This window comes from Lepisma saccharinum, chromosome 5 (assembly GCF_977018435.1).
Source record: "Lepisma saccharinum chromosome 5, izLepSacc3.1, whole genome shotgun sequence".
NCBI classification, from domain to species: Eukaryota; Metazoa; Arthropoda; class Insecta; order Zygentoma; family Lepismatidae; genus Lepisma; species Lepisma saccharinum.
In genome coordinates, this window is record NC_139233.1 from 7,641,330 (window position 1) to 7,668,709 (window position 27,380).

Sequence of the window (27,380 nt, forward strand, 5' to 3'; positions counted from 1 at the left end):
ATCAACAGAAAATAGGCAAGTTGAAGGCACGAGGTTTCGCACAGATGTGGTACTGTCCGACTACAGAAGACGCATCTAGATACAGAGTACACAAGTCCAAATGTGAAAGAGGAGGTAAGTAAAACATGTGCAGAGTTTTGCACATTATCGCTCGCATATTACTACGCAGACGTCACTACGTTTGAAAGTTCAATGATCTGAGTGGAACAGAATTTCATGGAACCTGCTTCCAAGCATGCGTTCCACTTGCAGACCTCACACCTTTTTTGCCAATGGACTCGTCCATTTAATTCATGCGCACTTATGACAATGGTCGCTACTAACATAGGCGAACTGTAAAATATTAGGGGGTCCTTGAGAATATCCTGTATTAGTCTATATCCCAAATTTTCATCTCAATAATAAAAATACAAATGTACGTTAGAGCAAGTTTAACACACTACGTATTTCAATAAAGAGATCTACTCCTTCACTTTCGCTGGCCATAGACGTACCCAAATTAAGGTCCAATTCTAATTAGCCATTGTGTAATATAATTATAGTTTTCTAACTGCCATTAAACAATCAATTTAGAGCAATTTTAATTTTAGTTACGGAATTACTTAAAAGCTCTGACTTTTCTCTGATTTTGTACCATCTTCTTCATAACCTATATTTTTCTTGTACAGTGCTAGTATTAGCTGATCCATATTGTTATGCTCCTAAAAGGAGCAAAATCGTTCATATGAGCAGAGATTAACAAACAATAATAGCAATAAGCTGAGTCACTATGTATAAAGCTAAATAAACATATAAACTGCGGTGTAGATTCGTTGATATAAACATTATATTAAGTTCCGCACACCTAGAACCCAGACGCTAGCGCCCCCGATAAAGTTAAACCTTTTCAACAGTCGTACAATTATCACAGATGTCATCGTGAGTTTGTCGAAACATAACAGAATAGTTGCGATATACTTCCGAAATTTGTCAGTTTTGCATAATGACTGCCAATTTCCCTTTCTATCAGCAAAAATAATTCAAGAAAAAACATGCTCTTACCTTTCCGCAGGAACTATCCATGTCTAGACTTTTATGGTTACCACCCAGGCACACTACAGCAGTCCCACTAGAACTGGCAACACTGTCTGATCGCCCTGAAAAGTGACAAGAGAAGATTATTGTCTTCAAAGACTATTACTTTTCAATTTAACGATACTTTGAACATCTAACATCTTAAGCATAGAAATGACAAGAGTGGTGGGCTCAAATAGGACATTTTTCAGATTTCCTCAAACTTGCTTTTCACTATAGCCTTGTAGCGTATTCTTAAAAGGTTTACTCCGAGTATAAGTTAACGTGACAACATAATAATCAAGACTTCATAATTCTAAAGACAATGTACGTCCTGGCATGTAAAAGTGCACACTTTCACTCATTTATCAGACCTATCCGCGGACAGAGTAAATACAAACATTTTGATTAGATATGAGGAGTTACTTGTTTTTACAGGATTGTCCTATATTTGGTTACCAACCATATAGAATCTCTCTTAACGAAACGAAATTACAAAAGCAGATAATGACTACCAACACAATTTTATCTACCTCGAATCGATCTAAGAGAAAGTCATTGGCATCGTGAGAAATACAAGGTGGCGCAAAAGTAATCAGCCTATAGCTTGGGTTTTAAATTAAACAAAGTAGGTTTTTTGTGTGAAACTTTTATTGATACTTGTAAGTTTTATGTCCTCAATTTTAAAGATAACATGCAATAAATGACCACCATTCGAATTGATGCAAATTTGGGCTCTTTTTATGGCGTTTTCCATGGTGTTGGAAATCTGCGGGGAAATGTTTTCAATTCCTTTAGTTGTAGTAACGTCTCTGGCTTATTCACATAAACCAATGACTTCAAATATCCCCAAAGAAGAAATCTGTAGCGGTCAAATCGGGGGACCTGGCCGGCCATGGCAAATCACCAAAACAGGATATTACTCTGCCCGGAAAAGTGTCACGCAAAATTGTCACAATTTTTCGCGTTCTTGTGGGGTATACTTCTTCATTTACGCACACAATAAATTTTGTGAGTATCTTCTATTTAACTGACAAAACATTACTGATATAAACAACAAGATGTCAAAATAAAAGTCAGTTCAAATAGGATAAGGATTTTTGCGCCACCTTTTATTTGTAGGTCGTCGATATACAGCTGATGAAATCAATTATTCGGCGAATTCAGTGGTGAGGTATAAAAATCACGTTCTGGTCCGTTCCTGAATGTTTATACTCTTTTTCAAGCTAACTTGCTTCCTCCTTCGGTTATCCTGCTAGAGCCGTGTACAGTCCTCGACCATTTTAAACGTCCTTAGTTTTCTCCATAGGAGAGAAAACACATATTTATTGACTTTAATAGAAAGGTTTCACGACAAGAAATGTTATATCACTGCAAAGCTTCTTGTTTCGTCACTCCCGGTCTACATGGCGGAGTGGTCAGCGTAACACGATAAGAAGTAAGAGGTCACAGGTTCGAATCCTGGGTACGGCAGGGCTGTATCATTGTGCTTTTCGCATCATTCATTCATCCTCATCGTTGCGATTAAACAAGTGGTAGCAGCAATTCCACTTGCACCTGTTTCTTTCTCTTCCATTCCAAGCTCAACAGGATTAATTCCCTCGACAATCTCTTCTTTTTTAGCTCGATCATCACGTTCCAAATGAATGCAACAATACATCGACAGCACTGATGTCTTCGCGTGCAATTAGAAGTGACGAATTGCAATAATGCGTGGACGTTCTAAATTTAGCATGCAACGGCGCCTAGCTTCTTTTCCTCAGGCGATTCCACGAAAATCCTATCACCTTAGCATCCAGAGAAGGCACATAATTGGAAACAGAGTTAGCTCTTCCCCCACGTTGCAAATTGTCAAGTTAACAATTTGAGTGTCGTAAAGTAAGTATTGATAACGTTACATCTCGTGCAAAAATAAACTATGTTACAGTTACACCTACTTTTAAAAGTAGCTAGTTAGAGTTAGAATTGCTTTAAAAAGTAACAGCTATTTCCAAACACTCCAGTGAACACCCAGCTTAAAACGGCAACATTAGGCAACACTGCGATGCGTCGGTGGCGACCTCTGGCGCAGATCCTCCCAACATTTCCTGTTCCGACATCTTTCGATTCCACAGCGACCACATATTCCTCGCTACTTCCGCCATATTTCGCTTCCCTGCTGTCACGGTGGCCAAGTTTATGCGAACCAAGGGCTAAGCACCCACTGTAACTTCTAATATTTCACGACGACGTTCGCAATGCTATTTATGCCAACACATTTCTACCATTGGGGCGAGAGAAAAAAGGGTACGGTTAGGAATGATGAAAGCGTGGCTGTCCAAAAGATCTTGTACGGTGGGATCCACGAGTATTACCGTGCAAATTGTCCATGACTATTTTCATTTTTTTTCTTCCATCCTATGTGTTTTAAGAGATGGATTTCTATGTATGCTTGTGCGGAAGTTACAAACAGTTTGTTTTGAGTTTGCTATTAATTCTTGAAGCTCTTATTTGGTCAAATAATGGGCACGAACATGGTGATGGACAATTTGCACGGTAATACTCATGGATCCCACTACGTAAACACTGCACCAATAGACGGCGCTGATTATCCTGATCGATCGAATGCTGAATAAACCGGATGAACGAACAATTGAACATCCTACGTAAAAAAATATAATAAAATAAGGTAAAGGAACAGTACAAATGACAGTAATCTGCAAGAGCAAAGCTTTGTTCAAATTGTCCAAAACTATACAACACATCCTTGTCTGTAAAATGAAAATAGTAACTCGAGTGTGGAGGACGAATGAATAGAAAATGTTAACCTGATACGTTTTTACATAAAATAATATCGTCCATATACAGTGGTTCTCAAACTGTGATACGTGTACCCCCAGGGGTACATGAACGGCTTGAAGGGGGTACGCTATCAGCTCGGAAGAGATATGTCGAGAATAACCACATGACAACATTTTTGCTGCAGGTATGTAGAGCAAACTCGACAGGAAAATAAGGCTCATTTTGTCACTGACACTCTTATCTTTGTTTCATATGTTTTTGAAATAAAATACTCGTTCGAAATCTTTACCATTTCGTTGTTCAACTCAACAACACAAACATTAGTTAAAGTGTAAAAACTTCACGAGTATGACTGGGTTTATTGTTTGGTGAAGTTTAGTACCGAAATAGACTAAATTTGGAGCCGATTCTTTACTTGAAATTTCAAGTGCACAACCAGACATCAAAAAACAATGTCAGGCTATGTAGGCACATTCTTCTCACTAGAAACTCTTGAGGATTTACAATAAAAACTCCAAATTTGTGCTTGACAGTTTGTTTAAAAACTTATTTTTATTCTTTACTTTATTTTCAATAACAGGAAAGAATGTGAAAATTAGTGTTTTTTTATATAGGTATATACTTCTTAACATACACGTGTTGCACATTTTTATTTTTAATGCTAATCATCAAGATTGTAAACGTAAGAACATCCAATAAAATAAACGTAGTATTTTAATATCTATTTGTTTACCATCTTTCCACATACAGCCCGACTGTCATTTTGCTCCAGGGTGCGAAATCATTTAAGACTGGGGGGGGGGGAGATCTTAATCTACAAACCCCCTTCCCACAAACACACATATAAATTATACGATATACATATTTATAAATGTTATTAAAAGTAAAAATAAATTACTAAATTTAAAATATATTATTATTATTAATTACCCAAAAATAAATAAATTTGTTACTTTTAAATAGGTATATCAGATATTATAAAGTAGCAAACTACGTCCTTTACTAACTGGTTAAAGATGTTAATAAATTATGAAATAGTTGAAGTGGTTTTATTATAAGTAAGTTTTATTAACTTTTTGCTTTATGTTAATATAAATCAATTAAATTTCATAGTTATTATTGTTTTGCATTCTTGTTTTAATTTTATTGTGCGTATTGATATAGATGATCTCGAGAGAGAAAAAGCATTGACCATTCACAACTACGCTAATTTGTGTATGTATTCGATATTATTCTTAGTACAGTATATTTGAAATTAAAAGTAATGGTTTATCTTTTGTTTGTTGTAACAAAACTCCCCCTTCCGAAATTTTTTGGTGGGGAGGATTTTTGAGGCCAAGATTGTTGGTGGGGGGAAATCACCGTCCCGTCTCCCCAAGGATTTCGCACCCTGTATTGCTCTATTGCAGATAAACGCCTCCAACATATAAAAAACGCCGCACCAATCAGGCAACCAAAAAAATTCTCTCAAACTCACTATTCGGAGAAAACCTATGATGGGGGTACATTAGTTACGACAAAAGGGGTACAATGAGAAAAAAGTATGAGAACCGCTGGTCTAGAATATAATAACAGATTAACAAAAATCATGCGGTAATTATATTACTGTTTACATCACTGGAATAATTGTTTCAGACATGTGCTGAAACAACGCGATGGAAAAAAAATTAGAGTAATATGATTATACATGGAATTGAGGCATCCAGAGAGCTATGTAGCACGAACATGAAAGTGAGAAAATAGCGTTTTTGAAAGTGTGTTGAGTTACTTTTCGTATAATAGGTTCATTTTTCGTAGTGAAAATAAACTTATGCATATAGTAAAATATGAATTTGCAATTGTAGTCACGTTCGGCATTAGGGAGCAAAGAAGTAATGGTATAATGCTTTGTAACTCGCAGTATAGACATGAGATGGCAGGAGGAGATATAAATTGCAGTAACACAATATTTTAGTGTTTTCAGAGTCGAGCTAAGGCCTTGGGATTTTTAGATCTTGCAACTCTTACAGACGCAACGATAAGTGGGCAAATCGTCCATTGTCATATTCTGTGTCAAATAATTATACGGCGTTAAATTCTACGAATGAAGATAATACAAGAAACGCAACATGAAACAAAAATTAAATAGTAGATCCCAGATTACTTCTAAAGCTAAAAGTACTGTACATATTCAATTCTCAAAAACTGAAGCCAAAGCACTTTTCTTTTTGTGGTTCGTTCTTTCAGAATACTTGAAACAAGCTCCGCTTTTATCGCACAAAGAACCTTTAAAATAAAAGAGTTTATGGCTAAATAAAAATCCCAAGCGGTAATAAAAAGGTTGATTGTAAGCGATAGGCTTTTCGCCTTTGGAAAAGAATATAGCACCCTAGGCAATTCTACCGCCTTTCATAAAAACACAACGATATCTTGAAACCAAATATTTTTATGGCTAATTGTATATGTACTTGTACTCCAAGCACAAAAACTACATACAACGTGCTTCTTTGAAGAGGTTTGCATGTTTATAAATACATGTCGACTACTATTGAGGTTGCGGTATTTGATAAGAGTTTTGACAAATAAAAGATGATACGATTTGAAAACTCCAACCTGATATACTATTCGACACATTTTATGTACACAGTTTTTTAATTTCTCCAAATCACACAGTGAACCAACGTGTATCAGAGATACTTTTTAAGAACAAGACAAACATACGATCTGACAACACTGACGCAGCACAGCTATCTTGAATTTCGTCCAAACATAGACCTCGAGTTACCAGACCGGAAATTAAATTAATAATATCGAACTAAAATGACAATAACTGCCTGATATAATTATGTTAAATACAAAACTTCACAACAGTCACATGCATAATTCAGTAACATATACAACCAATCAGTGGCGGCGAGGGGGGCAGTTGCCCCCCACTTTTTGCCACTTTTGCTCCCACACTATGCTAAACCCTATCTACCAAGGGAAAGTACAGTGTCTTTGCGCCCCCCCTCCCGATTTTGCTACCTTTCCCCCCGTTTTGGAACACAATCGAAGCCACTGTAACCAATAGAACTTACGTATTAGTAAATTTCGTGTATTCGTCATGTTTAGAGCTAAGTTCTGATTCCGTAATTCTTCTATAAGTTTACTACATGTATATGTAACTTTGGTGGGGCAACTTTGGCGCTCTTATCATTATAATTACGTGTTACAGTGTAACTATTCATACGTTTTGAGTAAGTCAGGGTGGTTATGTTTGCCTTAGTATTTTCAAACTTTCCTCCCTCTTCTATGCTTGCATACAAACGTTTTCATATGATAAACAAATGTTTCACATAACAATGACTTACATGGGCGCGTTGAAACCGAGCCGATACTTGCAAATGAACACGCATAATCAGCCGAGGACTGTCTGTAGCGAGATAATGAGTCAACCACTTTTCACGATATTATTGCTCACAAATTAATGCGCTTTCTTACTACAGAGCATTCCCTGACATTCGCTACGAGACTCGGTGGCAAGCGGCCCGGCGTCAGCTCTTGTCTTTCACGGTGAACGGGGTCCGCGACAGTCGCACGCTACAGTCTGTTCTTTTCGTTCTCCATGCATTCGCTCTCTTTCCCTTTCTGTTGACTTTGCAGACTGACGCCAGTATAATCATCCCTCGGAAGTTGTGTTGTGTCGTGTCGTGTCCGTGTGTTTAAGATTGTGGCTTCATATGGCACCACAAAAGTTTACATTACAACAAAGGATTTATCGAGTGTTACTTCGGAAAGAAGAATTGTGGAGAAGTGCGACGACGTTTTGTAACGAAATTTCCTGGTGTTCCCGTTCCACATAGGACCACTATATTAAACCTCGAAAGAAAAATAGGAAATCTAAAAAATAAAGTATACAAAGACAATCCGCACACCATCCGTGAGTTAAAAGAGAGTATTGTACGAGACATCGGGAGAATTACAGTAGACGAACTTGCATGTGTAAATGCCAATTTCCTTCGGAGATGCCAGGAATGTGTTGCAGCAGAGGGACATCATTTTCAACACCTTCTGTAGTCAAGGTTAGTACACAATATGAAAACTGTAATTTTCATAGCCGACTCTAGCGACTGTCGCTGACCCGTTCACCGGGAAAGACAAGCGCTGATGCCGGGCCGCTTTCCGCCGAGTCTCGTAGCGAATGTCAGGGAATGCTCTTATAATGTAATATATTCCGAGAATCACGGATCTCCATGTGACGTCATTATCTCTGATTCACCGAAAATCCTGGACAAGCCTCCATAAATTCCACCTTGTAACATAGTTTCCAAAACACTACCTGCTGGACATACGTTTAATTTTTAAAATCAAGTAAGGCAATACTTTCCCATTAGCTTTACCAAACGTAAGTTTGGAGTAGTACACAAAAATATGTTTCTTTGAACCTTGAAAAGGAAGCCGAGAGCTGTTTTGAGTGAAAAATAACATGAAACCGGAAACGAAGTTGTTAGTCTTCGTACCGTAATCCTTTTATTTGAATGTTTTGGGATTTCTGCGCGCTCGTGCAGCGTTCCAAATCATGGGAATTTTAACGTTGGGGGAAGGTGTGCATGTAATGCAAAAAGTTTGTTCCGTTCGCCCACCACCAATCTTGGTGGCACGTACTGCTCGACACAGCAATAGGATTTTAAAATAGTGCTTTCTGTTGTCGGGTTGCTGCGTAATTAACACAGTTAATGAGCAGAGACTATGATAAATGGTAGGTTAACATTACGAGTTTTCATGTTTAATGACCTCACAGTGAATAGAATGAAAAAATCCACCCCTCATTTTCCAGGGACCGACCTACTTGGACAGCACAGCGCACTACGACGCCAAGGATTCGAATCCCGGCCTGGACATTGGCGTTATTTGTGAGTGTCCCTTCATCAATTTCATCCTATTATCACCCATCCTCATCGTCGCGATGCCAAAAGTGGCAGGAAAGCGACGCTAACAAAATCAAATCATTTTCCAGGGGAGAGCAAGTATCCCTTGCCCCCACATTGGATACGCCCACGACCCGACATGTGATATCTTTCCCATTGGCTAGAGTGCACCAGTTAAAAATTCCACCATGCCGTCCTCCGTGGTGATGTGGTTGGCACAGCGCGCTACGGTGCCCGGTCTGCCAATGGGTGTTCATTGCGAATGTCTCATCAATTTCATCATTCATCCTTATCGTCGCGATTAGACAAAAGTGCAAGAAACTGGCGCTAAATAAGAAATCAAACAAATATAAATTTCCACCGCTTCCTCCTGAAACCGCACGCCAACTGAAGTGAAAGCGACGAGGAGCGAAGATAACTTTTCGCCTCCAGAATCATCGCTTCTTCTCCAGCAGAATTTCGCCCCGCTTTTACAACAGTCGACAAGCTTGCACTTGATCACACGTACATTTCTTCCTTCACCGCAACGTCCCCAGTGTACGTCCGCGGATCGAATCCTAGATCCTCGGACAAAAAAATTCCATAAAGGTAGTTACCATTTCTCAACAAAGTATACTTCTTGCGGTGAAGATATTTGCGAGTTAGCAACACTGCCACTCGACCAACGGCCTTTTATTTTTGGAATCTAGCCAAAAGCAATAACGGCTGCAAACGTTTATGCACCACAGCTGCAATGCATTCTGGGAAAGGAAACTTTATATTGACTATTAACATTTCAACGTTAGCGAGATGAACGATTTGGAAGGGGGTGGGGGAGCAGGGACGAATAAAATAGTAAAACCAATGAAAGGAAAAAATATTGTAGATGACCACATATCCATTATTTTTATCTGGCTTCTTTCTTTTTTACGTTGCGTATTTCTACCGTTCGACTGACAACAAAAAGAGAATACAGTATGGACGATTATTATTAGTGTTCAAAAATTATCCACAGTGGAGAATATACACCAATCGGTGAATTAAAACTGAAAGATACTTCATTCCAACTTCTCCCATTTTCACAGACTAACCTAAAACACCTTTCAGAATTTCACACTTTATGAAATAGTGCTACATAATAGACTTCACATTTGCTTAAAAGAGATAAATTATAGATGCTTCCCCTTGACGTCACATTCATAGCATCTGTAACCTATTAGCTTCACAGACAAATGAAGTTCAACTTCGCTACATTTTTAAAGCGCCACACACGTAACACATTTTCGCCAATGATTTTAATGCATTCAGGCTATGTCGTCAGGCCTCCCGCACTGGTGCAAAAATCCGAACAAGGTTAATTTCGGAATTCGTTTGTTCGTGCATGAATTAACCAGCTACCAGTCGGTACCACCATCGACGTTAAATCCTAATTTTCTCATTAAAAATTTAGTTTATGTATCTATTAATCAATGATGATCACTTGTACGTGATTTTGTATTTTATTAAATGCCTTTCCCTTCTTAAACATGTGTAAGAAAAATCGTATTTTTAAAGTCAATACTTCTACATGACGTAACATCGTTCCATATGATCTGTCATGGACGAACACTAACTATTTTAATAAGGATGTAGAAGAACAAAAAATAAAAACAATGGCTTATTGTGCAGATTTTTTATTGTAAAAACTGTCAGAAGAGGAATCCAGAGCTGTCCTTTTTTCGTGTTCCGTCATATCCTGAAAGGTTAGTTATTTATGAATTCTGTTCGCTCTTTATGTAAAAATAATTTCTATAAAGTTAGTTTCCACGGAGAATAATTCCTAGCATGTCTTCGTATTCTGTATTTTCCTTCATTTAAGTAAAAGGCCATGTGTTAAAAAAAATGTCTGAAAGGGTAAAGGTTCGATTTTGTAACTTAATGCTATTTATAAGTTACACAGGAGGATAGGAAGCCAACGAGATTAGTAGGAATGACTTGAAGTGTGTTTGAAGTTCAGAAAAGCTAATTTGTGCATGTTATAATGCAGAAAGTTGCAAGTTATCGCGCTCGTATTCGCTTCTGCACGAAGTTTATTTCTTCTAGCATTTAAAACTTTGTCAACATGTACAGGAGACGAAAAATAGCATGTAAATATTAAAGCGATGAAACCTAAGGTTCCTATCGTTCTATGATTTTTTAAAAAAATCTCTTAGCGGGAAGACTAATTATCGTAGAATTTTAGCAATCATTGTCACACGAAATTTGAACCTTTCTTAAAGTAATTAGCACTCTTGGGATTTTTTTTAAAAAAAATATTTATGTTGAAAAAACAACTTAAAAATTACTTTACGCAAGCTTGCACGCTTCCCAAGGACAATGTATTTTCCATTGACAAGGGACTGTAAGTATCGTAGACTAGTGAGAATTAATGTAGAAGTAAATTCGAACCTTAGTAAAATGAATTTAGGGAATTTATTTATAATGCTAAGAGAACCAAACCTGGCCTGCCTAACCTAACTACGAAAGCATACATTGAACCAAATCATAAGTAATCACTAGTTTTGGAAACGAAATGAGTGTACCTAACCTACATGTGCAATATATGCAAAATATTTTACAAACATTTACACATGTGTTACTGTAAAAACAATCCATTCTCACTGGTGCCACGGGAGGAAGATTTTGTGTTTCAAATCACATTTTAATCTATGTGCTTTAATCCAACCCTACAGAATTATGGATGTTACTCCTATTATTAATAATAATATAATAATATATTATGTTGATGGAATCATCTAATTATACCTGTAGTTAATATTATTGCTGTAATAGCTCTTGTTGCTGGTCATGGGCTTTGATCTACTAGATGGTATGGGTGATTTTGATTTGTTGACATATTTCCTGTCCTGGTATCTTCTTCAGAAATATGTTGTGTCATAACATTTTTCTTGAAAGCACTCCCGGGAGTAGATTCCATGATCCATTCAATGAGAAAAATTGCGTTGTTAGTCAGTTGTAGGTTAGGCAGTAAGCTTCAGGGACTCTTTCTAAAAGATAATGTGGTAAAACTTTGCTTCATATGTTAGGAAGTTTAGTGCAATATCTACAATATTTTTTTTATTTGCATTGCCACATACTGTATGGTGCCATAAGAATTATTAGCTCATACTGTACATATGTGAACCTATACTATGGAAATGTTTGTCGAGTGTGTTAATGATGCTTTAATAATTTCAGTAACTTTTATTCCAGTGAAAGTCTGTAGGACCTCAAAGAGATTATCATACCTTATGCAAAATATATTAATTACTAGTGATTCAATAAATATATATACCTGAATAAAAATGTGTTTATTTTCCCTTACATTTGTTATTAGCAATAGAATATAATGTTTTACATTTCCACAATATGAGTAGTAAATCATTAAGAGTAATGTACTTACTCTGAAACTGTTCTCTTCTTCTGGAGTATTTCAACATGTAAATTCATTCTTGGTGAAGTATAACATGTCACCATAGTGATTGTCCGACCAAGAAACCTATCAGTATGACTATCAATGGTTTGTCTAATGGAATTTCATTAACAATATTATGATAATATTCAATACAGTGGAAATTAATTGATGTAGGGTTTTAAGGATTTCTTATAGTCTTTTACTCTATATTCCATATGTTTAATGCTAACAATATAATTTATATATGTACTTGGAAGTAAGATGCTTGAAATAGATTTTGGGACTTGTAGGCATAATGACCATACTGGGCCATTCAATGTATGTGAGGAAGAATCCTCTTATCTAATATCCTTACTTGAGTTGGAACTGTTCTTTTAGGCCTACTTTATGCCCAGAAAGGCTAATTGGGTTGAGCTTACAGTTTAAAGGGGGATCCGAAACACTATGGGTCTCCACTAGGTATCGAACCCATACCTGAGTTAAAAAATGGGTGTGAAGAGCCCCTTGAGAAATGTTGAAAGTGAAATGTTATAAAGACTTGCAAAGGATATACACAAAACTACGAACTTCCTCAGAGACAGTATAAGAGCCCAGCTCTTCTCTAAAAGGTAATGACATTTCTTAAACTGCTTTCATTATCTCCCAAACTGGTCAATAATTGGTAAGATCAAAAGTTTGAGGAAAGAATAATCTACACATTAGGTAGGAATAAGCCAATCACTTAACATTTAGACATGACGCATTGGATGGTCTAGCCCTTGCAGCAAATCATCATGAGTGAGACACCTATGTTCGATACGAAGTCAAGTTAAATTTACATCTTGATGGAAGGGATGGTATGAGAAATGCACCAATGATCGACCTGATAGTGTGAAGCTTGAAAGAATGATTATTTATTAATTCTTTAAGTTCACTTTCATTTAGACTGACTAGAAACATGTGTGACATTATTTAGAAGCTGATAATGAATAGCAGGGATTTTGTCAATATGGCATCCACTATGGGTGAAACGTTGCTGTTCATTGGTTCATTTCCAAGTGACATATGTCACATGTGACTTTGGTGTGAAATCTCTCTAAATTGCAAAAAATACTGTTGGTTTCTTTGTCATCAGCTGGAAATTTGCACATTTCTTTGTTTTTTAATTAACTTTAAAATTCATGTGGAATATTTATTCTGAATGCATGGATTGTATTATCTTCAGTACTGTATTAAGTATATGAATATATAAAATACATATCTGTGCAGGATAAGATCTTTCAGTGGTGTATTTATAATTCCATTGTGTGTGTGTTTAGGAGTGGGGGGCTGGGAGTGTGCTTATCTAGCTTGATCGTACATACTCCATGACTGCTTTCTTTTGTATTCTAAGACATTCATATTTCGAGTCCAGTTTTTTGTGTAACTATGAAATATGTAATGCCTTATGATGAAATTGTAGTCAATATGTAGAGTGGTTCCTGTAAGTAACTTCGAACAAAACTCGCTTGTATGACATATTCCTACTCCCATTCTAGATTAAAAATTAGGGATGTTTGACAAATACTAAAATGAATAAGCATGCAGTGATTAGTTAATAATATATCTTACAAACAGCCACAGGTTTTTAGAAATGGGTTGATATTACTCTCATGCAAACCAGAAAAGTGAAATTTCATACAATTTCGATTGATTGATTGATTTGGTTTCTTATGTCAACTTTATTCACAGTAAGGCCAATTGGGACTGGACCTACAGTTTAAAGTGGGATCCGAACCACTATGCGTCTCGATATAGGTACAACTTCGAGATGAGGTGGTTGCTATATAGGCATTCTAGGTTAACTTGTGTAAGGTGTGACCTGTTCTTACTCTATATTCCCATAACTATTCATTATCATCATCATAGTAGTTTTTACAGAGAAATAGACTGATAGAATTAAAACAATTACAATTTTATTCCAGAAATTATTCTGTTTGGTAACTTCCCCAATGAGCTGTGTCACTCATAGCTATTATTTTATTCTATTCTCTCATGGCACTGAACTAGTTTCTATGTTGTATTTTCCAAAATATTATTTCATCTACAGAACACTGAATGTAAGTTGTGATAGAAATTAACTGTAGTGTAAAAATATTTACTTTCATCTACAGCATAACATAACCCATGGTTCTACGGAATAGTTTCTCAACATATAGGGTGCGACCCACTCCTGGGTCCTGAGGGGACATTTGGTGGGTCGGGAAGTTGGGCTCGAAACTTTGTTAACTGGGTCTTAAAAACCTATTACCTTAAATTACTTAGATATATTGTTTTAACAATTTAAATTCAGCCCCTGTTGTTGTAAAAGAGCAAATATATGATTATAGACTAGGTGCACACCCCTACAAAGTAATTCCGCTGGTTCCCATCTTATGGTCCCATGAAGTGTAATATCCTTGAAGGTGGGTCCCCGACTGAAAAAGGTTGAGATCCACTGCTCTACAGCCCTGGAAGGTCCTTGGCCTATCAACTGACTGCCAGTCTGCCTCCCACAACCCTACCTAGAGGTGTGGAGATCTTCAACCAGTAATGGGGTGACGTGGGGTCAGCACAGCGAACCCTCAGCTGTTATAGGAGATTTCCCAGACTGGGTTACGCTACTCACTTGTAGGTCCCCAATTTTCTTAGGATGGTGGTTAAGTTTGGAAAACAAGTACTGACTATATGTATATATATTTTATTCCAGTATTTCATACCTACAAGCCGCCAGCCGATTTGTAATGGTTTCGTTAGATGAATAGCGCTAATGTTCCATCAGTAGTTTTAATATACGTTTTATGATTTTTTTTCTTATTTCCTGAGACAAAACCTTCGAATCCTGTCTTTTGTATCCCTGGCATTTTCAGTATCAAATCTCCCCCCTCTCAGGGTACTCCACTGATATCAATTGCAAAGAAAGTGGATGCATTCGTCTTTCGTTTTATGAGGCCATAGACAGATGAATGGAATTTTCTACGTTGGTAAATCAGAAGTGTCTACATCTTGCGATTGAATATGGTAGGCCTACACAAGAGAGAAAATTACAGTGACGGCACCAGAAACAGTTGCTGATATTAAGTGTGCTGTATCCTGCAGATTGTCACCCACGTTAAACTGTGCAGCAATTGTTATGAAGAGAAAGAGACAATTTGGTAAATGTTGCAACATGGCTCGAGCGCCCTTTAGAACACTTTGGGTAGCGCAATGATCCACTCACCCCACCCTTCCATTCCTGCTTTTATTTTCTGCTAATAATTCGGACATATCTCGTAAGGTCGTAGCATTTATTTTATTTAAGTGCATATAAATGTTCTACAAGGATAAACATCCAGGGGAGGGGCAAGGGGGGGCCGTGGCCCCCCCCCTGGAAAATGAAAGTCAACCAAAAATTACATATTTCACACATATATTTTAATTTCAGCCACAATAGTGTGTGTTAATTATTGCATGAACATGATAAATTCACATTTAAGCAATGTTTTTTTGAGGTATGAACACTATTATTGGAGAAAATATGCCATGTTGCCCCCCCTGGAAAAAAATACCTTCCTTGCCCCTCCTTGGAAAAAATCTTGCGGACGTCCATGAGGATAAATACCATTGTTCAGTTAATGCAGGGGTCCTGGGTTCGAATCCCTGTTAGAGCTTTCTTTGTGTCATCAATTTTTCATAGCATCGTCGCGATTAGCCTAAAATTGAAAAAAATGCGACGCTAAATAAACAACGACGAGGGAGGGGTAAAACGCATTGATCTACGAATAAAGTAATGCCGTAGATAAAATCGCGTAATAGGGAGAATACTTATTACCATAGATAATACACGGACCATTTTTCATGCACAACGGAATGATTTACGTGTTGGAATTTCAGGAACTTGAAATTATTTTCCTATGTTGTGCTTCTGGGCTACTAATTCTGTATATCTCGTAACTTAGATGTAGAAATCATTCATACATAATATACATTACTGAACAATGGTATTTATCCTTGTAGAACATTTTTATGCACTTAAATAAAATAATTAATTCGACCTTACGAGATATGTCCCGAATTATTAGCAGGAAATAAAAGCAGGAATGAGCGGATCATTGCGCTGAGACGCATTCAACTGTCACTGCCAAGAGTAAGATATGATTGGCGGAGAGGTTGCTATGACAACGCTTTACGTTTCGAAACAGCCGTAGGGTGGCTCCACATGTCCGGTTTGGTATACGCACAGATTACAAAGGAGAGATAGGAAGTAAGCGATCTTATTAATCTGTGATGTCGTCATACTCAAGTGTTTGTTTTTTCATTTGTTAGCAGACAGCAGAACGTGCTTCATAATTCTATGAAATCAGTTCATTGTGAATATTTTAATCCAATCTCATGACCAGAACCTTACATTTTATGTGTGAAATGTGAAACGTTCTTTAGTCAAAAGAACATGATTTAACTAAAAGATCAAATAATAAGTTCACATGAAAGACTCGAAAGCATACACGTGATGCCTCTCAGGGTATGGGGTAATATCTCTCTTCGTTGTGCAAACCAAATAAAAATCAAAGTTAAGTTTGCACTAAGAAAAAGGAAGTCTATTTTACTTCTTTGCAAACTAAATACTTATATTTCTAACATATAATCCATGTCGCTGAAACAAATTAATCTTCTTACAATTCAACTTGATCACTCTATTTCAAAAACCCAGTCCGAACTCTTAAGTCAAGACAAAAGACACTCGTAATTGCCATGGCAACAGCTCTTAACAAGATAATTATATACAGGTTAGTCACTATCCTGACATTATCAGTGATAGGTAAATTACAGAAATTAATATATATAAAAAAAAAAACATTTGCACAAGAAAAAAGATAATTAATAACAATAAATGTTTGTGCAATGGGAAAGGACGTGTCAAATGTCTCACACGTAACGCTGGAATAGCCCTATTATGGGTTCTAGAATGAACCTCTAACGTTTATAACAGTGAATGTATTTCTAAAGAATCACTCATACCTCACGTGATGCAGTTGAATTATTCCTTCCCCTTCAATTCTTTGCGTCTAATGCGTACCTTTATGTAGTCCTAAGAGAAATGATATACGCAATTGGAAAATTGTTCATTAGGTTCATTCGCGTTGATTTATGCAATGTGAAGTATTGTAAAACTTAAAACAGTGCCAACGAGGCAGAATGCTAGGTCTGCTTCAGGATTAGTAAACCAAGATCGACAAAATTTTACTTACAGTAATATTAAATTGTGCAGGAGAGATTAGCTTCGTGGCAAGTCACGAAACGTCAGAATTGTTTCTTGCTAGCTCACCAGCTCAGCTCAAATATTGACTAACAATGGCATATTTTACCAAGTAAATAAACTCCACTCCGTGATCGAATTAGCTAGAATGGATTGATTTTCCCGCCAATCGGGTTAGTTTTCATTAATTCAAGGATCGAGACGGGGAAGAATGGCGTAATCGATGACACAAGTTGATTGAATTCACGGGAGATCGTAGCGAGTCGAAGAAACGCTGCAGTCCACGGTTCCCTTTTGTACAGCGCTGAAGCAAGGAAGAAAATGTTATTGATCCATCTGGATTAGCAGTCAGACAAGTTAGAAACGAGGCAGTTCGTTTTCGTATATAGCTTAATTGCACACGGTGCAATTCTAGCGCTCATACGTGGAGGATTAAAAAGATCTTAAGCTCTGACCAGACCAGGGTGCGAAATCCTGGGGGGCACGGGGGGATATACAACTCACCAACAATCATGGCATCAAAAATGCCCCACCAAACATTTCCGGGCGGGAGAGTTTTTGCTATAACAAACAAAAGATAACCATTTTAGTTTGAAATATACTTTACTAAGATTAATATGGACAACATACACAAAGTAGTGTAGTTGTGAGTATTGAATGCTTTCTCTCTCTCTCAAGAGATCATTAACAAATCTGCATCAATACGCACAATAAAAGTAAAAAAAGAATGCAAAACAATAACAACTTTGAAATCTAATTGATTTATATGAACATAAAGCACAAACTAAACAAAAACTTACACATAATAAAATCACTTCAACTATTTCATAATTTATTAACATCTTTAACCGATTAGTAAGGGAATTAGTTAGCTGCTTTGAAATATCTGATATGTATAAAAGTAACAAATTAATTTCATTTATGAAATTAATAATATATTCTTAAATGAGTAATTTATTTTTATGTTTAATAACATTAGACATACGTATATGGCATAGGCGCCGACTCCATGGGGCTTGGGGGGGCTCGAGCCCCCCCCCCAATGTTAACGATGTGGAGGCAGAGCCACCCAAATAATTTTGCTTAAGAGGATCTAATGTATTGTTTTGCTTCTCTTGTAAAGTTTACTCTGAATTGTGCCACATGAACTTAACTTTAAATACACATATGAAATGTTATAAACCATCAACTTTGGAGAGGCTGAGACAGCTAAACCATCAACTTTGGGGGAATATGACCAGAGACAGCAAGACACATGACTTATTACTATATACTAAGTACATAATTATGAGTATTGTTAACAACAATTACAGGCCGATATCTCTCATTTCCGCTGCTGCCAAAATATTCGAAAAAATCTTGTACAAATACTTATATATCTAGCCATCTTCACTCAGTTCCTTCTCCTCATCAGCACGACTTTGTTTCGAAAAGATCAGTGGTAACGAATTTGGTAGAAATTTCCGACTTTGTCTCCACCATATTAGACAAGCAAGGACAGGTAGACGTAATTGATACAGATTTTTCCAAAGCATTCGACCTTGTCGATTACGACATTCTTCTAAAAAAGCTCCACCACTATAACCTCTCATTGCCTCTCCTAAAACTCATGTCTTCTTATCTCAAAGGCCGAAAACAATACGTTAAGTACTGTAACAGCGCATCCTTGGAATTCCAAGCCTGCTCAGGTGTCCCGCAAGGCTCGAATCTAGGATCCCTACTGTTTTTGGTGATGATAAATGATCTGCCAGAAAAACTTCAACACTGAAACAATTTTGTACGCAGACGACTTAAAAATTTACAAAAACTATAAGGACGCAACCGAACTACAAAATGATATCAATTACCTCGCGAAATGGTGCGAAGAGACCAAATTAGTGCTTAATCTTAACAAATGCAAAATAATGACTTTTAGTCGCAAAAAATGTCCTTATTCATATCGTTACACAATCAATGACCACATTTTGGAGAAAGTAACTAACTGTAAAGACTTGGGCGTCCAGTTCGAATATGATCTACGTAAGTTTCCAAAAACACACGGACCGAATAATAACCGAAGCTCATCGAAACCTTGGATTTATAATGAGAATGGGAAGCGAATTTAAAAAGAAAGAAACGTTCGAAATGTTATATAACTATTATGTAAGGTCAAAACTAGAATACGCATCTGTTGTCTGTCTCCATAAATCCGAACCCATATAGACAAAATCGAAAGAGTGCAAAACAAGTTTCTTAGTTCATTACACTAAAAATATATCCGGCATCTATCCCAAATATGTTCCAAGCGAAGCATTAAGAAGTTTTCTCAATATAGATTCCCTTCACAGTCGAAGACAGATCCATGAATTACTTTTTCTGCACAAATTACTCACAAATAAAATAGACGCCGAACGTCTTATTTCAAAAAATAATTTTACGTACCGCACAGCAAAGTAAGGCCGCGCAAAGACCCATTCCAAATTTCCAGAGCGCAAACAAAGATGCAGCTCCAATTCGAAGAATGTGTCAATCATTTAATGAAGTTACAAAATCAAGGTACCCAGTGGACATCTTTCTAAGCACCCTAAAATTTAAATCCTAACTCCAGACCTACTTCAGAAAAGCGCAAAAACTATGATGTAACAGTCCACGTAAGTTCCGTAATCACGAGTAGAACAAACAGGATACCCATACAATATGCATAATACCACAAACATTATTAACTAAATAACGTTATATATTTTTAAGTCAACCTTTTGTGTTCTTTATCTTTTTCAATGTATTTACCACTATATTCATCTTCTCTTAATGTAATATGAAAGGTGGCGAGCAAATACGCTAATCACTGAATTGTTTACTCTCATTTTTATCACCATGCCTCAACTTCGTTCAAAGTCTGTATCTTCTCCTAAATATTTTAAATCTCGTACAATGTAAACCTGTGTAATCATCTTGTTGTTTAGGCAACATAATATACTTGCATACCTTAATAACAATGGTACATGTATATACGTATGTGTGTGTGTGTGTGTCTATATAACTTATAATTATGTAATCACAGAGTTAAAAAGGTAAAGGTAAAGTGTTCCCCTGTGCATAGCACTACGCCATGAAGGCGTATAGGGGGTGTGGGGGTAACGCCCCACACTTTCTTGATCCGGTCGTGAGTGGGGGTGATGTGATCAGCATCACGCCCCTGACCGCCTTTACCCCCCAGGGTTTCCCCCAGGTACCCATGTTATTCGACGCTGGGTGGGCGCCGGGGCCGCTTCCACCGTTAGAAAAGTTCCCGGATTTGAACCGGCCGGGGATCGAACCCGGGACCTTGAGCATGGTAGTCAGACGCGTTACCGACTGAGCCACCGCATGTATCCATTTTATATACAATTTTATATATATTCATGTCATGAGAGTAATGTATGAATTATATGTCTATGTCAATTACTCATATTATGGTATGTAAAACACTATAAATGGGCATTTGCCTGTAGTGTGAAGTTCTATAAATAAAATAAATAAAACATTTTTACTAAATAGAGTTTCATAAGAAGATGTGCAGGAACTATGATAGTGGATGGGACGTTCGGGCTGCAAATGGCTCTCATATGACATTCAGAACGAGATCATTGATATATTAGAGAGACCTGTTTTGCGCTCCGTGGTAGCAGATATTAAAAGTCGGGAATATTTTGCTGTTATGGTTGACGAAACTTGTGACATATCCATCCGTGAATAATTGACATTCTGCAATCGAACTGTGAATGAAAATTTTAATATTTTTGAGGAATTCATGAGCTTTTATGAGATTCCGAACACTGAGGCCAAAACTTTAAAAAGGGAGGAGTGAGTCATTCATTAATTTTTTCAGTGATCAGAGGCCCCCCCACCAATAATTTTGACAAGTCGGCGCCTTTGGTATATGGTATAATTTACACATATGTTTGTGGGGGGAGGGGGGTTTGAAGATTAAGAACTTTCTCTCCCCCCACCAGTTTTCAATGATTTCGCACCCTGGGCCAGACGTTTGAGGATGGCCCAAGAAAGGTGCTCGAGAGGAAGCTAACCGAACGCGTATCTGGTTTCGAGCCATCACCTGTATTTCTGAGAAGCGCTGTTGCCACTTTTACCTGCGGTATTTAGACATCCAACACGAACTGCGATGACGTTGGTCTCCATTTGCTTAAAAAAAATAGCTCAACACAATAACACAACCTACCAAAGATAACCGCAACCTCACGTTCAGAAATCTCTAAAGAAACTGACTTGGCAACATCGCATTTACTCCACTGGATATGACAAGCAGGCTACTGTCAGTTCATAAAAAGGACGATATTGGTGGGAAAGGTTTGAGGGAGGATATACTGGGCTCCACGTTGACTTGACATATGGTTGTTCAGAGGGAAACGGATCTTTCGGAACTTTCTTTGAAGTAAAGTGGCGTTCGAATAAGGATTTCAACTTTACGTTGTCTTTATCGCGATTAGTGCAACAGAAATTAATGTGCTAGGAACAAGCATGAAAGCAGTTTTTTTCTTTCACGGAACCGGTCCCGACCTTGAGCCCTTGCAGTGCATCTGAAGTGAAGGATATTACGTACTTACATTGTTTGCTAAGTTTAAAATCCCCACACAAATTTTCAATGTTAATAAAGTCTACCTACTGCATATATTTTATTTACTTATTGGTTTAACTCAGTGGATGATCAGTAACTCTTATCCTTTGGGAAACAGCCCACAAAAATTAAGAAAATAAAAAATCCTTAATGTCTTTCTTCCTTTAAAACAAGTGTTGGCAAATATCGTCCAAGCGATATCAACTAGTCGATATATCGTCACGATATTTTGACGATAAATATCATAATATTGTTTGATTTGAGTCAAAGACGAGGTTCAGGCAAGGGAATCGGAAAAAACATGAAACTTTTATTTGTGCCTCTCGTACTCTCCTGTTCACAAAGTGGCACAGATTACAAGGTTGGACAGTTGAAGTATGTGCCACTTTATCTGAAAAGGAGTGTACATAGCCAGAACGACAAATTTCAGATTTTCCTCGCAGGCCACTAATCAACAAATTTTGCAAACTTTATAATATTGTGACAATGGAAAGAACATTTTTGGTAAATTATTTTGGTTGTAACGGAAAATGATCACAAGACTACTTTGACTTTGCAAGCGAAACCATCAGTGCCACCTAGCGATCAAGTGCATATTGTAATCTTTGCTGCAACAGCTGCACATTCTTACGAGTAGGTCGTGACGAACGTGACCACGCAATCCTAGTTGATATTTTCTTGGAAAAGTTACGTAACTTGTGAACGTTATTCAGTCACTTGACGAAGCCTCGCTTTCAGCTATCTCTAATTTACATTTCAAAGTTTCGACCTGCAGAAATAAAGTATGATTAAATGCATCATTTAGTGAAGTTTCAGCTAATTATCAACGTGGTGAATTCACTTTTATTTGAAGACCCTATTGGAGGTTACAATTTAACTATTTTTTAACTGTCTACATTAAATATTATGAAGTTACAATACTAAATTGAAGAACACATTCCAGGTGAATGTTGAATATAAATTACCTGTTGAAGATTCGAATCCAAGAACTTCTTTAGTAACTCTCTTAAGGAATGATAGAATTATGACAAGTGGAAAAGGAAAATTGAAGACGGTAAATAATAAATAATATTAAGAACCTGAAGCAAATCGATACCGTAAAGATTGTCGGGAGTGGAATGAACTTGCCCAGGGTAGGAAAAGGACAGGAACGTTGATGAGGCAACCAACCTTCCGTAGGAAAGCTAGGAATGCCAAAGTGTATAAAATGGGAGACAAACAAAGGAGCTATTGAACCCATGTATTTCGTTACACCTGAAAGGGGGCGGGGCATGATAACAAAAAAGACAGAATATAAATTTAATTCGTCCTATTACAGAGAACCAAAACCATACATTCGTTAAGTATTTCAGTCTCTCTTTATAGTTTCATAGCTTACTGATAACTACATCTCGGATTTTTAGTTTTTTAACCTATTTTTTCCTTTACAGGTATGTAATAAATAATAAATTATGTCAGTGTCTCATTAAAAAATGCAACAACTGATGCATTTTTAATGAGACACTGACATAATTGATGAAGTTTTATAGTGCCTAAAAAAACTATTTTGCTTGTTATAACCTATTTTAGGTTTGTGCGCCTAAATCAAGACTTTTTTAGGTTTTTTCTATATTTTTTAAAGGTTTTACAGGATTTTTATGTCACACAGAGGCATTTGCTTTGTTTGGTTACGAAAAAAATCAGTGACGACGTACTCTCTGTCGATTTCCCTTCCTCGAAGTCCATGGCGATTTTTCAAAGCTCTAAACAAAGCAAAATGTATGTATGGTGCCACTGTTAGCTGTGCAATCCATAGGAGTCTGATCTGTGAGGTTTTCCTCACTTTCGCGTCACTTCGGTGCTTTGTGGCATTCACGCCTTCCAAATTAACATTTCAGCATTGAAGTTTGCACCACTGACTATGTTTTTTATTGAAAGATTATTTTCAGCATATAAGATGATCCTCACAGACAAAATTGCGGAGTTGGACTGTGGATAACTTGAAAAAAGATTGGTGCCTAACTATACGGCGAAGAGTGGATTTTAATAGCAAATTTTCAATGGTAAGTTCTGCCATCGCAGTAGGGTTAGGCAACACACAATGTTATGCAAGATAGTGTGTATTTCAGGATATACCTAATCAGCATTTTTCGGGAATTTTGAACAATTTTAATTTTTTTAATCTACTTCAGTATTTCTCGAGCCTAACAAGGTTTTTCGAACCTATTTTAGGATTTTTAGAGCCTATTTTAGGAATCTAAAAGCACACTTTTTAGAACGTAAAAATCCGAGGTCTACTGATAACAGAATTCCTTTCGTTAGCCTCTCTTCGTGGCGAAGTAGCTTATCGCGCTACGAAGTCTGTGTTCACACTGGAATGCTATAATAATTATGGACAGGAGCACCAACATTTGAAAAACACTGCGTGGGCTCAAACACTAGAGTTGTAAGAAGGGTGACCAGATTTTCTGAAACGAAAAGCAGGACATCCATGGATGCGTACGGGGATTGCAGCTACAACTAAGAGAGCAAAGGGTCAAGTTCTTTGGTAAAGAAAAAGTCATACTGCTTACATGTCTCCTGAAATATTACAATTCTCTTTAATCTGTTTCCTTCTTGGTTTGATTTTTGTTTTTTAACGTCGCCTTTCTGTCACATTTGGTTAATTGCAACAATGAATATGAGTGATGATATGATGAAATTGAAAAAGGGACACTCGCAAAGAACATCCATGCCCAAGCCGTGATTCGTTCACTCCACTTGTCATAATTATATCATTCCTTAAGAGAGTTAATAAAAAGGTTCTTGGATTCGGATCTTCTTACACATTTCCCCTTTCTTTTCTCTCATTTACGTTCCTCCTTTGCTTATATCTTAATTTTACAGATTAACCTTCCTATATCTCTCGTTCTTACTGTTTTTCTTGTTGTTTCCTTACTTTCTTACCATAAAACATTCATATATTGTGAAATAATATTAAAATATTAATTGCCGCAGCTGTAGTAATAATCTCATCAATGCATCAAACATGCAAATCCCCAGAATTGGGTTATTTTCAATTTTCAAAGTGCTTCTGCATATACTTTTAGTCATCACTCGGTATCTTGTATCAAGAACAGACAGCATTCCATATCTGGTTCTAAGCAATAAATATAAGCTTTACAGCAAGACGAAGATCGCGAGCGAAGCGACCGCGAAAATTTTTGAATCTACAAGTATTTCTTTGCAAACTAACAATAATACTAATATAAAAGGCACCAACAGTTTTATAGAGGTAAATAATTTGTCTGGATGTTTGGCAGGACATTTTGCAGGACGCTGTTGAAAAATAGGACATATTTGGTTTATTGGAGTATCAACGCAGACCGCAGGACATGGCCCTCAAAAAGAAGGACTGTCCTGCGAAAATCAGGACGTCTGGTCAAGTTGTAAGTTCAGAAGAAAATCTCATAAACTCTCGCTTTCTAAGAGTAGGCGAGAGTATTCTTTGAGAAACTCCGGGAGGTTCCATGTAAACTGAATTTTGGAAACGCAAGAGTTGATATGACTTGTTTTACTTCGCTTCTCTGCCGTTATTGGCTAATTGCGAAGATGAGATCATGATATGATGAAACTGACAAAGAATACCCATGTCCAGGCCGGGATATGAACCCGGGACCCGTGTAGGAAAACGCCAGTAGAAATTAGACAAGGGCTTCCTTGAATACTTTACATAAGTTATTTATTTTTATCGTAAAAAAAACCACAGATGTTTGCCCTGCCATTAATTTTGAAAAGTTCTACCAGTAACATTCTTTGTTTCCGTTCACTTGATATTATAAAGCACGATTTTTGGAATTATTTGGTAAATTATTAACAGCCTATTTCCGAACCGAATTTTGTCTCCAGTATCGGAACACATGAAGCCAGGAGTGCTTCATTACAAATGTATCCATGATAAATAACAGCAATAAAACCATAAGCACGTTACACCAAAGTTCACGCAAAACCAAACTTCCTTCAACCGATTCGTTCCTTGCGAGTTGTCTATCGTAAACTTCGGCCCACCCCCTCACGCAAGAAAAGCGGCAATTGTTCATTATTGCGATGCACCACATCAACTGGGCCGACAGTCTGGCTATTCGGAAACAATAAAGTGCACGCAAACAATGCATGCTTACTTATTATTATTTTTAAAGAATCTGTTATTTACTGGTTTCAATAAGCAATCCACGAATCGCGATAACATGCAATAATAATGATGATGATGATAATAGCGACGACAAATTATTGGGTGAACTCGGGCCCATGTAAGTTGGAGCCACTTATGTTTATTCCGTCATCCATATTTAATATATATTTTTTTGGATCACGCAATAAGAACGTGAATATCAAAATATATACACTTAGAGTACTGCATCGACCGCTTTCGCTCGCTCAAACTCGTTCAAGTATCCCACGCTCGAACGTACCGCACTCGTAGTGGAATGATTGGCAGTGTCCAGTATTTCAGAGCCTAATAAGCAGAACTGCCAATCTTAAACCCATTCATGGAAGGAAACCACTCGATGCAATTACAATTCTAAATAATAATTTCGTATATTATGTAAGACTCAAATACAGCACATATGAAAGTATGCAATCTCTACAGACCGAAACGTAAAATGGATACACATGCTGAGAGAGCTGCCTAAGCAATTACAAATATCGTATCACAGTGCAACAAATACGTGTACATCATTGTTCACCTACCGAAAAGGATCATCATATTCTGCGAAATAATAACATGCAGTTATAATAATTCTAATAACCTTGGTTATAACATTCAATCGAACATCATTTCAACGTGAAAATAATCGTAGAAACATAAAATGCCAGTCTATGTAGTTTCAGGCCATAATCATCTATTTCATTTTCACGTATCTCGGTAAGATACACAAAACTGCATTTTAACATTGAGATTATTACTATGTTCACTTATTTTTCAATTTCACTTCATCTTTTACTTCACGAATTCATATTTGAGGGCCCACTGCCGTAGACAAATGACGGAAATACGTTTACTAATAGGGTTCCAGAGTTCCAGTGTATTTTGCTCTTTCGGTCACATATACACCTTTGAACAAGTGGCCCACCCATATCTTTGACAGCCTTTCAGTATCAAACCACCCCCAACGAGAGACTCTTGCGCCGCCACTGCACGAGCTGCTTGCACAGCAGAGCCCTTCGCTGTCGCAATGGCAGCTTCTGTACGTGTTCGTGCGTGAGTAGGAAGAAAGGACAACCGGCGAAGACTAGTTTGTGCATCACATCAAGTTTATCCTGGGTTTTTGACGCTCTGCAGTGCTCGAAGTGGAAATTCCTAGCGTACCCATGGTTTCGGAAAGGACTGAAAAAGTTCAAAGACAAAAATTGTAATCGGGGGAACGTTTTAAGGCCGGTTTGCATTTACCATACTGGTTT

The 27,380-nt window shown here is 37.2% G+C and overlaps 1 protein-coding gene across 20 annotated transcripts in view; it reads right to left on the bottom strand.

Moving 5' to 3' along the window:
* The window catches only part of Glut1 (Glucose transporter 1), a 428,124-nt gene that overhangs the window by 136,756 nt on the left and 263,988 nt on the right, over window positions 1–27,380 (bottom strand). For 18 of the 20 annotated variants that reach the window (XR_014441680.1, XR_014441681.1, XR_014441678.1 and 15 more), the window contains one exon: window positions 1,042–1,136. The gene's annotated coding sequence lies outside the window, so the exon portion shown is untranslated. Of the gene's footprint in view, window positions 1–1,041; window positions 1,141–27,380 lie in introns of those variants that run through there. The other 2 variants (XR_014441679.1, XR_014441671.1) reach the window with 1 other exon arrangement.